This window comes from Ictidomys tridecemlineatus, chromosome 7 (assembly GCF_052094955.1).
Source record: "Ictidomys tridecemlineatus isolate mIctTri1 chromosome 7, mIctTri1.hap1, whole genome shotgun sequence".
NCBI lineage: Eukaryota > Metazoa > Chordata > Mammalia > Rodentia > Sciuridae > Ictidomys > Ictidomys tridecemlineatus.
The window spans coordinates 39773691-39790562 of NC_135483.1; the positions used below are offsets into that span (position 1 = coordinate 39773691).

Sequence of the window (16872 nt, forward strand, 5' to 3'; positions counted from 1 at the left end):
TGGGGCTCAGTGGTAGAGCACTGCCTAGCACATGTGAGGCACTGGATTCAATCCTTAGCACCGCATAAAAATAAAATAAAGGCATTCTGTCCATCTACAACTAAAAAAATAGTGTGTGTGTGTGTGTGTGTGTGTGTGTGTGTGTGTGTGTGTATCCTCAGAAGTCCAAATAAACCAAAGGGAAATCACAGGGACACTCGGATGCCCCAGAGTTTACACACTGGAGCAACGTGGCCAGCGAGCCCCAAAGTCTGATACCAAAACAAGGCCAGATTTGCTTTCCCATCTCATCCAGCTGACTGGTGGCAGGTGGCAGCCTGAGTCACACGGAGGGGCTCAGCTGTCTGGGGTTACCACTTCCTCCTCCCCACAACAGAGGCTGTCTGCCAAGTGGATGTGTCTGTAAATGTCTCCACCTACGACTGGCATAAACCCGAGGTCGTATGTCTGGAATGCCTGGCCAAAGCTGGAGTGAGCATCTCTTCACCCTGAAAAAAGATTGGGGGGGGGGGGGCGGGGGCGGTGTCCTGAGGAAACAATGGCACTGATATGAAACACACTAAGTCAGGATGAAAAAATTCCACAGTGACAGGTCTTGTGATGATTGCAACTGCATAACAAAATAAGTCCCTACTCACATGGTGTCTCATGCCTCCAGCGAAGGCTGTGACTGCTTTGCAAAAGCAAGTTGGCTCAAGCCACTGAAAGAGCACATCTGACCCCTTGCAGAGCTTTGCACCTGAGAGTCAGGGACAGACTGGACCATTTGACTCTGGCATGGGAAATTAATCTGTAGTGATTTGATCTGTCCCTTTTTCTCTCTGAGCCGGGACTAGAGTAGGATTTTAGAGAGGACACTAGGGCAGCCCATAGGTGAAGAAGAAACAACGGGAGGAATGGTTCCAGCCAAATTCCTTCCAGGTTTTCTCCTCTTTCACCTCTGAGTGTTGAGTACATCAATAGCAAGATCCAGCAGCAAGCCTAAATTTGTATTTGAGTAAAGAAAGTGGGACTAAGCCATTGCAGAAAATATATGTTGAGATTATAGACAAAGAATAAGCAGCTTTACCTTCTTTCAGGAAAACTTTCTAGAGGGGAACACCCCCCCACACACACACAGACACACACAGCCCTCCCCCACTTTAATGATCAGGTGCTGTGGTAAGGCTTGGCCATGTTAGGGACAAGATTCATTCATCCCCGGCTACATATTGGCTTAACAGTGGAGTTGTTAGCAAATTCTGGCTCCAGACAATTAAATCAGAATCTCAGGGGTAAGGCCTGGGCATTGGGTAATTTTACAAAAACTCCCTTTTCCCAGCTACACCCAGGGAACAGAACTACTAGACTAAAAGCTGAGGAGGGAACTCTCCACACATTGGAATATCCACAGCAGCCATGACAATACATAGACGCAAAATGTTATCAGCATCCCTGAGCAACAGGCCCTGACCTATGAAACACTGTTCCAGGGGTACCGGTGGCTTCCGTAGTTTCCTCTCCCTCTGCCCCTTAGGCTGCTCCAGGGGTGAATGTGCAGAGTTAGGTTGCTTTTTGGTAACAGCACTTCCAAGTTTCTTTGAAGGCAGTCCTACTGGGACTGTCCATCAAGGTCCCCACATCCCAATGAATGGAGGGGAAAACTGAACCAATCCAACCCTCCCTCCTGGGAACCTGACTCAGGATGGATTAACATAGAAGCAGAAAATGGCTGGAGCTGAGTTACCCTGGAATCAGTTCCAGGGATGACCAACCAAGAATCTTGGAGCTGCCCTGATGCCTACAACCTGGATGTTCAGCCCCTTCTTCAAGTCTGTGAGCTGCCCAGGATCCAAAAGTCCCCTCTTTAATTAGTCAGAATTGGCTTCCATTGCTTGCAAACAAAGAACTATACTGCTGCCTTTAGTAATCCAGGGAGGTTGTTTTGCTCTGATTAACAACCCAAAACCACAATGGCTGAAATTCCAAAGTCCAGTCTCTTGTGTATACTTTATACCTTCACAGTCCACCAGGGATCAGCTCTGTGTCATCCCTTCATGGGGATACAGTCACCATGACAGAAGAAAAGGAGAACCTGGGGGTCTCACATTGCCCACTAAATGCTCTGTCCAAGGTGACACACATCCATGCTCACAACTCACTGGCCAGAACCAGTTTTCCCATGGCTCTATCCCATGGTTCAGGGCAATCCTACAGTGCAATATTTGGTCAATAGCACAAATGGTCTTCAGCTACATTAGGATAACAATTCAAGTACACTGAAGACAATCAGCTAGACATTGTAGTCTCAGGTTTTATGGGCTAGCTTGGAAACTGGACCACTATTCAAAACACTATTCCTATAAGAAAATATGTGCCAAGTTTCAAGCTGCTGGCTTATAAAATAAGTTGGAACACAATCTGTTAGTGAGTTGAGGCTTCGTTTACTTAAGAAATTATTTTAGAAACATGGTCTCAGAATTTGACAGGCTGGAAAGAATTATTCGACTGTAGCCATGAGAACCTGGGCCAGCTAGATGATTTGCAGGGCCCAATGACAGGCCCTTTGTTCAAAAAGCAGGAGAAAAGAACCATCAAAGGCTAGGAATGCTAGTTCAGAGTGCTGACCGGCATGCACAGGGAGGGACCTGGGTTCAATCTCCAGCACCACTAACAACGACAAAAATCCATTTTAAAAAATCCATTGAAAGTACAAAAATATAAGGCCTCTGTTTTTCTTCCACAGTCTATCTTGATTTACCATAGTGCTTTTTCTTCACCATTAAATGCGTTGTTGTTCTCAGTAAAGACAAAGTCAATTTTAAAATCATTAGCTGGAGTTTTGCTCTTCATTGTACAATGCCAGTTTCAAATGTAAGTATAAGAAGATTCCATATACTTCTCATTTCAGAGATGCTACACACACTTACGTATTTCTTTCTTATCGCAACAGTAGAAATGCTACACCAACCAACTTACCTCATGTGATTTTGTGTCTCAGTACAAGGCAGAGTATCAACATCCCACTTCGGCTCACTGACCAGTAGGGAAGGACTCAGAGGGAAAGGCACTAGGGTTGCCTTATCTGTCCCTTCATTTTCAGTGTAAGTGGTTGACTGATTCACGTAAGCAATAGGAGTAAGGGAGGACACAACAGAGTCCCTTCATGTCTTCTTTCTGTGTTTAAAGCATGTTCTGACTTGAACGTAAAGCACAGACTTCCAGGCTTAGAACTTGTTCTCCCCCAGCACAGATGCAGCACTTTAAGTCTCTTTGAACTCCATGCACCGAGGGTCCACCAGATGTCTGTGTCCCCAGGGCATCATGAAGGACATCTGCACACACAGCCGCAAGGACTGATGCTGGACCCTCATATTGCATGTTATCTCTCACGTGTGGGCTCCATTGTCCCACTAGACTTCACTTCCAAAGCCAAAGTTCATAGAAAAATTGATTAATAATTTTGAAACAGCAGAGTGTTAAACCAAGTGCAAGACCCTTCTGAGGCCCTCTGTGACTGTGCCACGCACACACCTGTGATGACAACCATATTCCCCACCTTCAACCCTGCCACAAAATCAACTCATCTCACAGTAACTCTGAGCAACACATACAAAGATGTATGAAGTGGGCATAAGCTATGGGGTCTGCCATGATTCATTCATTCCCCAGGTATTTATTGAACACCAACTGTGTGCCAGACACCTTTTTAAGTACTGGATATAAAACAATAAACAAGCTCTGACCTCGTGAAGCTTACTTTCAAATAGGAGAAAGAGGAGGTTAGGGGAATGAATAGAATGTGTAGATATAATATATAATATGTTAAATGGTGGTTAAGTGCCAAGGAAACAAAAATAAACCAGAGTAAGAGGAGGAAGGAATGGAGAGGGGCAGAGGGTGAAGCTTTAGATGTTAACATATTCAATTTTTATAGCATTGATACAATAGAAGTAGAGAAAATATGGTAGGAGAAAGTTGAGAAAACTGATAGAAAACGTGGAAGGTGCTGGTCGGTAGAGAATGAAGACCAGCTGTAATCTCAGGCTGCCCAGGGGCCCTCCTGTGCCTTCCAGCCAAGTTGCTCTATTTGGTGTGATATGAAATAAAATTCGTTTTAAAAAGTTTTGCTGAATATAACGGCTGAAGAAACGATCAGTTCTTGTAGCCAGAAAAGTTAAATTGGCTTTTCAATCAAACTTTGCAGATTTTTGGTTAAATGAGCCAGTTGATTAAGCACCCTAACTTAAGCCAAAAGTAGTGTGAATTTGTGTGTGTGTGTGTGTGTGTGTGTGTGTGTGTGTTTCCCACCATCTTGTAAACCAGATGTCCAATTTGCCCAAGTGAATGAGTGGGCGAGGTGCTACCCATCAGGGCTGTTCTATTCCACCCAGCTCAACATCAGACCTGCAAAAACACCAGACAGTTGAGCCTTTATAAACACCCGCAAGAAACCAATTCAAGTCACTGTCCAAGAGAAGCGCATGTTAATTTCTGTTCACCTTTTAAGATACAGTTAAAGTGTTTTTTTTTTTTTGACAAATACTAGACAAAAGACATGAAGATGGAAACATCTAGAAAAAAAAATAAGATTTCCTCTTTATTTCCTTATTCTTAAGATGTTTTTCTCCCTCTCCTAGTAAATCAGTAGACAAAGATTATGGTCCTGGGGAGGCCTTCCAGGACCTTGCTCTAGAGTCATTTTTACATCCCAAGTCCAAATTCCACTTTTATTAATTTTTAAAACGTCTGGCTGTCAGGGAAGAAGAAAATATATTGTCACTTCTGAAACTAAAAGCATTGTGACCTGGTAAAGAAGCAACTGGATGGAAGATTCTAACCATCCAGATGCAGGCCACACTCCGTATTTGCCTTGTTCCCTCTTTAATCTGGGTAGAGCTGCACTTGAATGTTAATGCTTAGCCAAAGCCTCCTGCCCTGTTCTGCAAGCTTGTTCCTGGAGGGTGAGGAAAGACTGACTGCAGGTTGGGATGCTCCCTGCCCAGCATGGTCCATCCTGTGCTCTCAGGCAGAACCAAGAGGGCTGCTGGGGACACTGGTTATTCGGTCTCACTCCGGATCCGACCTGGGGCTGAAAAGACGCTGGCGCGATTATTTGCCTGCAGATTCTGCCCACGTCCCTTCAGCATAAGAGCTGGCATCTCTGAAGCTGGCTTTGTCTCCTACCTCATTGTCTGGTTCTGGCTGCGTTTCTGAATTCCGAGGCTCTTAAAGAACTTCATGAAGTAGAAGGACAAGAAAAGGGGCACTCAGACAGGACACACTGATTGTACTATTCTTACCATTGGATTCCCAGGAGCTCCTGCATCTTGAATAGATAATAAAAGGTTAATGCACAGCTGTATCCCAGCCACCCGCTACCTTCCCTAACATGAAAGTTTATGGATGAAAAAAATAAATAAAGGGCTAACGCAGGTCCATTGATTTTAACAAACATCTCACTCTGGTGCAGGATGTTATGGGAGGAGGAGGTGCATTCCATACAGGAACTTCCTATCATTTGCTATATTTTGCAAGGAACCTAAAACTGTGCTTAAAAAATAAAGTCCAATAAACATGTGAAAAAGTAAATAAAAAGCGAAAAGGAAATCTCCCTATTCAAAATAGTTTTTATAACCCAACCCCAATTATTCACATATATCATAAAGATGAAATGAAATGAAAACTAACAATAAAAATATTCTTTTTCCTTAGGCAGCAGCTATTTGCATGACATTTAAGTATTATAAGTATTATATTTTAAAACTGAACATCTTAGTGGTTACCACCAATTAAACATCTGCTGTACCCTGAACTACATACTTTATCTTTCTGACTTTTTAAAGACAATAATAAGGAAAATGCTATTGTTATTCTTATTTTATGGCAAGGAAACAGGCTTGAATAGGTAAAGAAAACTGTACCAAATCATAAAGCCAATAAAGGACTAAGAAGGGAAAATAGCATTAATTGAAAAGAGAAAAAAAAGTACAGAAAAAGGAAGTCATTAAGTACTTCTTTCCTAAAAGGAAACAAAATAAACATGTAAAAAAATTTAAATTAAAAAATAACCACAACAAATCTTTGCCTTTACCGCTAAAGAGTAAACTACAGTTGATCCGCTTGGAAAAGGGAAGAATTAAAAAGTAAATAGAGGGGCTGAGGCTGGGGCTTAGCAGTAGAATACTTCCCTGGCATGTGTGAGGCACTAGGTGCGATTCTCAGCACCATGTATAAATAAATAAAAAATAAAGATCTATCAACAACTAAAAAAAAATTTTTTTTAAAGTAAATAGACATAGAAAATGGATATCATTTCTAAGTGATCACAATTACTGAAGGGTGGGAAGTGTTAAAAGAATTGTGCTGAATAAAAAAAAAATGGAGCCAGATTTGGAGAAAGAAAATAAATGGAGGAAAAGAATACATAAGAGAAGGCAATATTTTGATGATGTCGGACAGTCTCATTCACATCACTTTCATATTGGAATTGACTGGCTTCAAAATGAGTCTAGGTATCAAGTATGCACATGAGCTTTTAAATTAATTAAGCTCAAAAATACTCAAAGAGTTTTTAGTTTTTGTTTAGCTTAGATGCCAACTGCCAGCCCTCTTCCCTAGGAGCTTAAATACACAGTGAGCAGGGTTCCCAAAAGAGCTGGCTGCCCCCTCAGCTAGCCTTGGACCATGAGCCTCTCATGGGTGAGCATCTCACTGCTCAGTGCCTAAAGATATGTTTGAGGTGTACCATGGCCCCTAAACGCAAGCCAGTGACTTCACTTCTTGCTTATATGAAGAAACAGACATTTGTTGGATGCTGGAGGAGATATTACTGGTGTTTTCCAGCAAGACTATTTGAATCTCTGCCTTAGAGAGATTTTCAAGAGGAGCCCTATCTAACTTGGCTTGATGTATAGAGGGTATAAGGGACAGAAGGAAGCCATCCTTTGACTCCCTACCAATACACCCATTCACGAGAGCCATCGAGACCTGTAAGATGAACCATTAGGAGAAGCCATACCCAAGGAATCTTCTTGCCTTTTGTTCTCTCTCAAAAAATTCATTTTAAACAATAAATCTTCACTTATGTGTTCTGAGTCAAAATTACACCAGTACCTCAATCATCCTGATTAGAAAATGCCAGTGAGTAACAAGAAAAATCAGGAAATTTGAATTCTGGTCTGTCTCACTCCTCTGCATGACCTAGAGCAAGCGAGTCGCCCTGAATCTCAGATCCCTCATCTGTGCAGGATCATTTGACCTGAAGCCCCTCCAGCTACAAACTTCTATTATTGTATTTGCATAATGCATCACAGCAAGTGAAAGCTGGAGTTAAAACTAAATCTCAGATTCTGACCTTGGATATTCCACCCCAAACTGACCAGTTTGCCCTTATATACAAGAACACACATACTTACATGTGCACGCACACAAATACAGCTGAGTCTCTACTTCATATGTCACATGTGAGTTAAGGAACTCGAATTACACAAATTTGGGGGAAAAGGAACAATCTCCATTGCAGGACTGAATTCTAGTATGGAAACAAGTAGCTCTTGTTAAGATAAAATGACAAGATTTTTTAAATGATAACAATGAAAGAAAAAATGTTCAATCAATTAAAGAATGACTAGATTGGCAGTTGTTGGTGAAAATCTGTTCAAGATTCTACTCCAACTCGGAGGTGATGATTATGAGAACATTTTAAAACAACAAATGATAAGGAGGTCAGCAAAACAATCTGCCCTTATAGTGGCACTGAACTTTGCAACCTATATAGACTCCAGTGGTTTTTAATCACAAAAGGGAAAAAAAAAAAAGCCATAGTGATGAGTTAATAATAATTATTGAGTGATGGAGCTGGGGTTGTGGCTCAGCGGTAGCATGTGTGAGGCACTGGGTTTGGTCCTCAGCACCACATAAAAATAAATAAATTAAATAAAGGTATTGTGTCCAACTACAACTAAAATTTTTTTTTTAATTTTTTTTGAGTGGTCTTGGATAAACACAGAATAAATTCAGATATTTAAACAACCAAACGGTCAACGATTTTGAGAATGTTGCATCTAACATTCACCCTGTAAATTCATCAATCACTATAGCAATTCAGTCCCAATCTCTACCTTGAGTCCCTTCTTAGATTTGTATTTTTAGCTACTTTTTATTTCTCTAGCTTGTCCTCCGGTTTCTGATTGACCTATCTCTGAGATCTTTCATTAAAGAAGTCAAGCTACGAATAAATTTACAGATCAAGAATAACAATGTTGGGCTGGGGATGTGGCTCAAGCAGTAGCGCGCTTGCCTGGCATGCATGCAGCCTGGGTTGGATCCTCAGCACCACATACAAATAAAGATGTTGTGTCCGCCGAAAAAAACCAAAAAAATAATATCTCTCTCTCTCTCTCTCTCTCTCTCTCTCTCTCTCTCTCTCTCTCTCTCTCTCTCTCTCTTTCTCCCCCCCTAAAAAAAAAAAATAACAATGTCCCATTGAAGGACTGTCAGGTGAGCACAGTGATGTGCATACATTTGACTTTTATATGATTCAGAATCTTAGATTAATTACCAGAGATTTACTATAGTTGATAATCACCACTTACAAAAAGAAAAAAGATAATATTACAGGTATGCTGGAAAAAGCCAGACTTGGTAATCTCGGCTATATGGGAGGCTAAGACAGGTAGATTGCAAGTTTGAGGCCAGCTTGAGCAATTTTGCAAGATTCTGTCTCAAAATAAAATTTAAAAAGGGCTGGGGGTGTGGTTCAGTGATAGAGCATTTATCTAGTATGTTGGAGGCCCTGGGTTCAACTCCCAGTAACCCACACACAAAAAAGAAAGGGTTACAAAAATGGCTACAGCTATTTGTTCATTTCAGATCCAAAAAAGCAAAATATATAAAAAGGAGACCTGTTCCTTGGTGCCCATGTTGGCATCCAGATGCTCCTGCAGCATAAGCCTGGGCAGAACCCCCCACCCTCTCTCTTATTGGGTGTTACCTCTATCTCCTCTCTAACCCTGTTCACCAAAGCCCCAGCAAATGCATAAATGCTCCTGTCTGGTCTGCGTTCGGCCCATCCCCCTCACTGGCATCACTTTGCTCTGATTGCATCATATCCTTGCTTTAGTCTAGACTCTTGAGAAGTGCCTCAAGGCCCCTTGTGATCTGGCCCCACCAGACACTCGGTCACTCTTCCACAAACAGCATCCCAACTGCACTGAACTACCCTAGTGAAACTCCCTCTTCCCCTTCTCTGTGCCTCTGACCATGTCCCTCTCTGTAAATCCTCCCTCCCCAGTTCAAGGAAGGCTGCCTCCTTGCAGAAGGCCTTGAATCCTCCTCCTCTGCCCAACTACAAAAGATTTCTGAATGATTGTTTTGAAAAACTTTTGAGGAGAATTCCCCTACCCCTCAGGCTGACTGCTGATCTAGCCTTTGTTCTCCACACTGCCAAGGTCAAATGCCAACCTCTATTCATTCCTCCTTCTCATTCAAGGTGCCTTTGAAGCCTGGCTCAGTCTTCCTTTCCACACCAAGTCCTGCCATGATTCTTTGTAGTCTCAACATCTCAGTCCTTTAATCTCAAAGGACAGTCCCCTCAATGCCACTTAAGACATCCTCCCCTCATCTACACCCTGGACCTTGTCATCACCCAGAATTACTTTCTTCTGAAATCTTTAACCCAGCAGCCTACTCTAATCACAAGCTACCACTTTTCTCTCCAATTACTATGAGCACTGTTGTATTTTATTTCAGCAAGATCTTCAGGATCTTGACTCTGCTACTTTCACCTTCTCCATCTATCCCTTCCTATTTATATTTCCCTCCATATTAAACCCAGACTCCGTGACTTATCTGTCTTGTAAATTTCTCCAACTCCACTTCCACATGCATTGCTTTTACATGGCACTCACCAGCAACACCCCACACTTGGAAACTCCAGCCCCACTCTACCCCACTTCTAAACCTAGGCTTCAAAGCGAAACTGCAGAAATGTCCCTTATCCTCATGTTGGGCCCATCAGCATTTAAGTAGGTTCAATGGCTACCAACTTAAGAAAATCCTAGGGGCTCATCTCCAAGCCCCTCTCTGGCCAGTACTCTCTTCCTAGTCAACTCTGATGAGAGGATCTTCATCTCCACACTCTCCTCCCCTCTCTGCTCCATGCTGCAATCAGACTGCTCCTAAGCCAGGTAGCTCCTGATCCCCTATGTATTCCAGAGGCCACCTCTCATGTTGGACCCTCCTGACTCATCAGAAAATGCTCTTAGCTTCAAGGATGCACTGAATCTCCCCTAAATCGCCGCCCTGGGTATCTCCTGCCTGACTCCTGAACATCAGTGTTCCTGACTGCTCCTTTCTCTGCCTCTATCAGATTCCTCCTACTCTCTCTGAATAATCTCATTTACTCTTGCTTGGATATTTCTGGCTTTTCTTTTCTACATAAGAAGCCAAGTTATTTGCTTTTGCAAGGAGACTATATAATTCTATATTTAATTTTTGGAACTAGAGAAATTATCTTGACATAAAAATAGGTATAAAATACTGCCAAAAGAATAAGATTAAATTTGTTCCTGATGGGTGTTTATAGCTTTTGTACAGTGAGATAGTTTAAAAATGATGATAGCCACAATGTTTTGAGAAATTATCGTGTGTCAAGCACAGACGTTAAGACCTTTATGGACACCCTTGAACCTTTCCAATAATTCGGCAAAGTATTACCAAACCCAACTTTCAGACGAAGAAACTGAAACTCAGGTCATATAATCAACCCAAGCTCTTACAGTTAGCCATTGATGGCTGGAGTGAATATAAACTTGATTCTGGCCAAACTAAAGCCCACCTCCTTGGTACCTATTGCTTCTCCAATCTGGGAATTTCTATACTAGTAGGATTATAAACCTACTAACGATGTTAACAAAAAATCTTTCTATGACGTGTAAACAATATACAGCATTATGATCAACATGAATGCACCAGAGATTTCCCTAGAAGTGACTTTATTTTTATATTATTTGCTTATTTTAAGATGGGGGTCTCCCTACATTGCCCAGGTAGGCCTTGAACTTGTGATCCCCTTGCCTCGGCCTCCTAAGTAGTTGAGACTACAGGTGTCAGTCACTCGGAACTCACTTTAAAGATCACATTCTTTAAAGAGATTACTCGTGGGCCATATTTTTTGAAGTTACCAGTTGATCACAGTATGTAGCCTTCGCTGACCTGAAAGCTAGCGGGGAGCTTCAGTGAAGAGGCAGCTTTGGGTTTTCTTCCCCTCTACACACACACAAAAAACCCACATAGTAGTGAGTCTGCTAGATTCACCATGCTCACAAAGAAAAGCTGGCAAAGAGGCTTTTCCTCCTGAGAGGCGGTGGAAATCCATAGAAATGGGCCTAATGCTTAGTGTCCTTAGGTTTGTTTGGGAAGAGCATGAGTGTGACAAAGTAGGAGAGTAGGAAAGAGGTGGTGAGGAGCGGAAGGAACCTTCTCCACCTTTGCTGGACCAACTTCCTTCTGTCTTCTCCAAAGTTCCCTCTGAGAAAGAAAAACGTGCTGGACCTTCTTTTCTGAATATGTGAAAAATCAAGAAAAGGCTTTTGCAAATGAGAGGTGGGGCTGGAGAAGCCAAGGCAAAGCACAGGCCCGTGAAGTGGCACAGATGTCTTTTCAGAAGAAAATCCCCTCCGTGGGCTGGTCCTGCCGGCACTGGGAACACAAGGCGGGTGAGCCATCCCTCCTGTCCCTCCCACAGAGCAGCCTGTGAAGCAGGCGCCCGGCTGAGCTTGGCACTCACCCCGTGAACTGCACAGCAGGGCTTCTCTTAGGCTTCCCCCACCTGCTTAGGGAAGAAAACAGATGTCTAGGGACTCACAAGATTTCCATCTTTCTCCTAAGAGACTCTGCTCAAGTGGACACTTTTATCAAAAGTCAGTTCAGCAAGCAATTATTGAGCACCTACCATATGTCCAGCACTGTGTGAGGTGCTGTGGTAAAAGGAAGGACAAGGAAGCCCCCTTTATACGGAGTCCCAAACTAGCCTAAGAAACAGGCATGGGTGGGCGGGGTGGTGCATGCCTGTGATCCCAGCTCCTCAGGAGGCTGAGGCAGGAGAATCAAAAATTCGAGGTCAGCCCCAGCAACTTAGCAAAAGACCCTGTCTCAAAAAAAAAAAAAATTTTTTTTTTTTTAATTTTACAGAAAGACTGGAGAGGTGGACTCAATTGTGGAGCCATTGCCTAGCATCCAGGCTCTGGGTTCGATCCTCAGTATTGGGGAGGGAAGAGGGAGAAAGAAATAGACACAGGGTAAAGCACCTCAATCCATCAGAAGCAGTGCTGGGCAAGTGGTATAAAGAGCGTTCCCTCAGGGAAGTGGGGTGTGCAGAAGGCGGGGGCTGGGAAGGCTCTCCAGACCCAGAGCAGTCACATTTGAGCTGGGTGTTCTCCAAATCCCAGTGCCAGGAAGCAAACCCCACTCTTTCCTTTCAAAGTTCCTTGTCCAAAGAACTGGCAAAGGCTTGCAAAGAACTGCATTCTTTAGATACATAAAGTCCTAATTAGTGGTTGTCCCCCCGAAGCCAAACAAAGCAGCCGGGTAGCAGGCTTCAAAGCCACTCTTCTGATGACAGACTAGGACACGGGATGACTTTAAATGAGAATGAGCCCTGGCTGAGCTACATTTTGGCCGGCGTCCCAATGATCACCATTGCCAGCATGCAGAACTTATTCATTCAGAAGTGTCTTTTTTTCTCGTTGTCACCCGAGAGCAAGATAAATCTTTCTTCAGTAGTCCCCAAAGGGAAATATTAACGAATTCATTAATTAAAAGATGCATGTAAACTTAACCCTGAAAACAATCATTCTGTTTGAATACAGTAAGCGAGCAGGTTCTTGAAACCAAGGAAAACATTTCCATTAAGGCCAACCTCTCCCAAGAACTGGAAGCTGACTTGATTTTTGAGCATGGGTTACTTAAATGCTCACCCTTTAGGGTGAGATTATCACATAAGAATGGGTTCTTGTTCAGTACCATAAGCTTTATTTGCATTATAAACTTTAAGTTTGATTCATACTAGTACCTATAAGGCCTCTGCTATGTATACAGTAGGGACTCAACACAGAGCTTCTTCCATTACTCTCAAGCCCCGGCACTCTACCTCATTTTTCAACATAGCACTTAATGCTGCCTGGCATTACATTATATAATACACTAGGACACAGGTTTCATGAGGACAAGAACTTTTGACTGTTTTAATCACTGCTGTTATTCCAGAGCCTAACACAGTGCCTGGCAAGAAAGTACTTGCTCAATAAGAGCAGTAACCCTGCCGCTCAGGTGAATGAATGAACCAGGCATTGTGTTATGTAGCTGGCACGAAGTTGCAGAATTTAGTGGCAGTTACCTCATTTCCATAAGAAAAGTGTTGCTGGGCTAGGATGCAGAAGAAGAAACTTGCCTCAAAGCTGGCTTGCATAGCAAGCACATTGCTTTCACTTACATCATGATCTGGGGTGATTTGGTGAGAATAATGGAGACTGGGAGAGCAGTTCCATTCCTGCCACTAACAATATGGAATCCCTCCCCTTCAAAAAGTCACATTTAGTAGGCAAGACAGACATGTAAACCAAAACATTGTAAGAAACATGCCAAACAAATAAATAAATCGCAAATGAAACCCCAGAAAATCAAAAACTAAATGAGGAAGATGGGTGAGACATTTGAGCTGGGGCTGACTGTGAGAGTCAGAATCTGCCAGTGTTTCTCCTTTGCTCAAAAACCTTTAGTAGTTGCCTCAAACACAGAGACTTTCTTGACTTTGAATAGTCTCTTTGGTTTAGGCACAAAGACGTGAGCTCTGGAGCCAAACTTCCTGGGTTCACATCCTGAGCCTTCCACTTATTAGCTGTCTGACCCCCGCTCCCTGTCTCCACACACTAAGGATAATAATATTATACCTTCCTCACAGGGCTCAACTGACTTAGTAACTGCAACTAGAACAAGGCCTGACAGAGCAAGTGACATTAAGTTACTATGGCAGTGATGGTTGTTGTTGTTGTTCATGGAAACATGCCCGAGTATAAAAAAAATACCAACTATGATTTGAAGGCAGTTTTACTTTTCCCTATACCATTTGCAATTGTGAGGCCAGCTGAGGTTCCAAATGTGGACCATTACCAGGAGGGAAGTCAAATGTAACAGTGCAGGTAAATCTTGTCCCTAAACACCAGCACAGTTTTTTTGTGTGTGTGTGTCTGCTGCGGGGATTGAATCCAAAGTAGGCATGTGCTCTACCACTGAGCTATACCACCAAGCCTTTTTATTTTATTTTGAGTTAGGGTCTTGCTAAATTGCCTGGGCTGGCCTGTCTCAGCCTCCTGGAGAGCTGGGATTACAGGTGTGAGTCACACTGCTCCTACACAGCTTTTAATGTAAAAGGGAAATAAAACTGAATCATTCTTAGACCCTCAGCACGGTTTCCCACAAGCCAAAGAGGAGGATTGACCAGATACTTGGCCCTGTGTGAGGAACTCCATTAGGCACAGCAAATAATAATATGATATCTTCTTTACTTATTTGTTTTTAAGAGTTATAAAGTGTTTTATGCAGACCTGACACAGCCTATCAGCAACCCATGAACTGGAAGGATCCTATTTTTCTTTCAAGATTTTTACAGCTATATTAATTTGCTGTATATCAAATTGCATAAGAACTTTAAAAATTTTTTTTGTAGTTATAGATAGACAGAATCCCTTGCTTATGTTTACGTGATGCTGGGGATCCAACCCAGTGCCTCATGCAGGCTAGGCAAGCGCTCTGCCACTGAGTTACGGCCCCAGCTCACATAAGAACTTTTAACACCAGGAAAAAAAAATAGATTTTTCTGTCCTAAGAAAACAAATATTTATTCAATTTTTATCAAGTAATTTGTACGTACAGGCTGCTGGCTTATAAAATATTGTTATATACCACACTTGTGTTAAAGGAACTAGCAGCATGTAGAAATAGCCCTGGCTAACTATGAAGTCAAACAACAACAAGTGCTGGCGAGGATGTGGAGAAAATAGTACACTTGTACATTGCTGGTGGGACTGCAAATTGGTGCGGCCAATTTGGAAAGCAGTATGGAGATTCCTGGGAAAGCTGGGAATGGAACCACCATTTGACCCTGCTATTGCCCTTCTCGGACTATTCCCTGAAGACCTTAAAAGAGCCTACTACAGGGATACTGCCACATCGATGTTCATAGCAGCACAATTCACAATAGCTAGACAGTGGAACCAACCCAGATGCCCTTCAATAGATGAATGGATAAAAAAAAAAATGTGGCATTTATATACCATGGAGTATTACACAGCACTAAAAAATGACAAAATCATGGAATTTGCAGGGAAATGGATGGCACTAGAGCAGATTATGCTTAGTGAAGTTAGCCAATCCCTAAAAAACAAATAACAAATGTCTTCTTTGATATAATGAGAGCAATTATGAACAGAGCAGGGAGGAAGAGCAGGAAGAAAAGATTAACATTAAACAGAGACATGAGATGGGAGGGAAAGGGAGAGAAAAGGGAAATTGCATGGAAATGAAGGGAGACCCTCATTGCTATACAAAATTACATATAAGAGGTTGTGAGGGGAATGGGAAAATAAACAAGGAGGGAAATGAATTACAGTAGATGGGGTAGAGAGAGAAGATGGGAGGGGAGGGGAGGGGGGATAGTAGGGGATAGGAAAGGTAGCAGAATACAACAGTTACTAATAGGGCATTATGTAAAATTGAGGATGTGTAACCAACGTGATTCTGCAATCTACATTTGGGATAAAAATTGGGAGTTCATAACCCACTTCAATCTAATGTATGAAATATGATATGTCAAGAGCTTTGTAATGTTGTGAACAACCAATAAAAAAATAATAAAAAAAAGAAAAAAAAAATAAAAGATAATAGTGGCCAACTTGTTTTATCAGACCCCCCATGGTTAGGGAAGATGAAGCCCAATTCCCCAAGAAAAGCTATCACTTTGTGTTCACCCGGAATTAGATCACATAACTGAGCTTTTTGTTAAACTTATGTTTCTAAGTCTTTCAAATGCATTCTAAAATAATTCTTCTAAAATAATTCTATAAGAATTATTTTCCTAAGTAAAACATTTATGCTTTAAGGAAAAAAAAAAAGAAAAGAAATAGCCCTGGCTATAGCATACTTATAAGGCACGCTTGCAATGATCATAGGGGTTATCTCAGCTCAAATAGGGTAGAAAGGCTCCAAAGAGCTGGTCTTCCAGCAGAGCAAGAATGGAGCAAATGTGTAAGAATTGGGTGTAAGAAGAGACAGTGTGAGCAGGGATGAAGGTAGGAAGGCTTCAGAGTAGCAACGATTCCAAGTTGCCTAAGACCTAGGGGTACAATGAAGGAAAACACCATGCAAAATCAGATTCATATATAATAGCACAGAAACCCAAGTGCAAGTTTAATGGCATAAATCAGACTCCAAACATTTGCCCTCACTCATTTTTACGAACACATATTGCTGGCCAGGTGTGGTGGTGCACACCTGTAATCCCAGCTACTCAGAAGCTGAGACAGGAGGATCAAAAGTTCTTTTCACTTTTGTTTTTCATTTGTTATTAAATATGAACAACTAGAAACCAACTGGGTTATCTTGGGCAGGCTACCACTTGGGTACACAAATGTCACCTGATTTGGTTTAAAGCAGTGGTTCTCATATTCCCTGGGGCCTTGGTAAAGTGGAGTTAGGACAAGCTGAGAGAAAGGCTGCCTGGTTCTTGGCTCTGCAGCCTTCCATTAGCCAGAGAAGTCTGAGAGCTCTAGTTCTATCTGTCTTGTTTGTACACGCTGCCAGGTGAGTTTGTCTTTTGTTGTTTGCTGTTGTTCT

General features: G+C 42.2%; 1 protein-coding gene across 1 annotated transcript in view; it reads right to left on the minus strand.

Moving 5' to 3' along the window:
- Plekhf2 (pleckstrin homology and FYVE domain containing 2) overlaps positions 1 to 16872 on the minus strand; it is a 79772-nt gene that overhangs the window by 27774 nt on the left and 35126 nt on the right. The gene's annotated exons all lie outside the window — the stretch shown is intronic.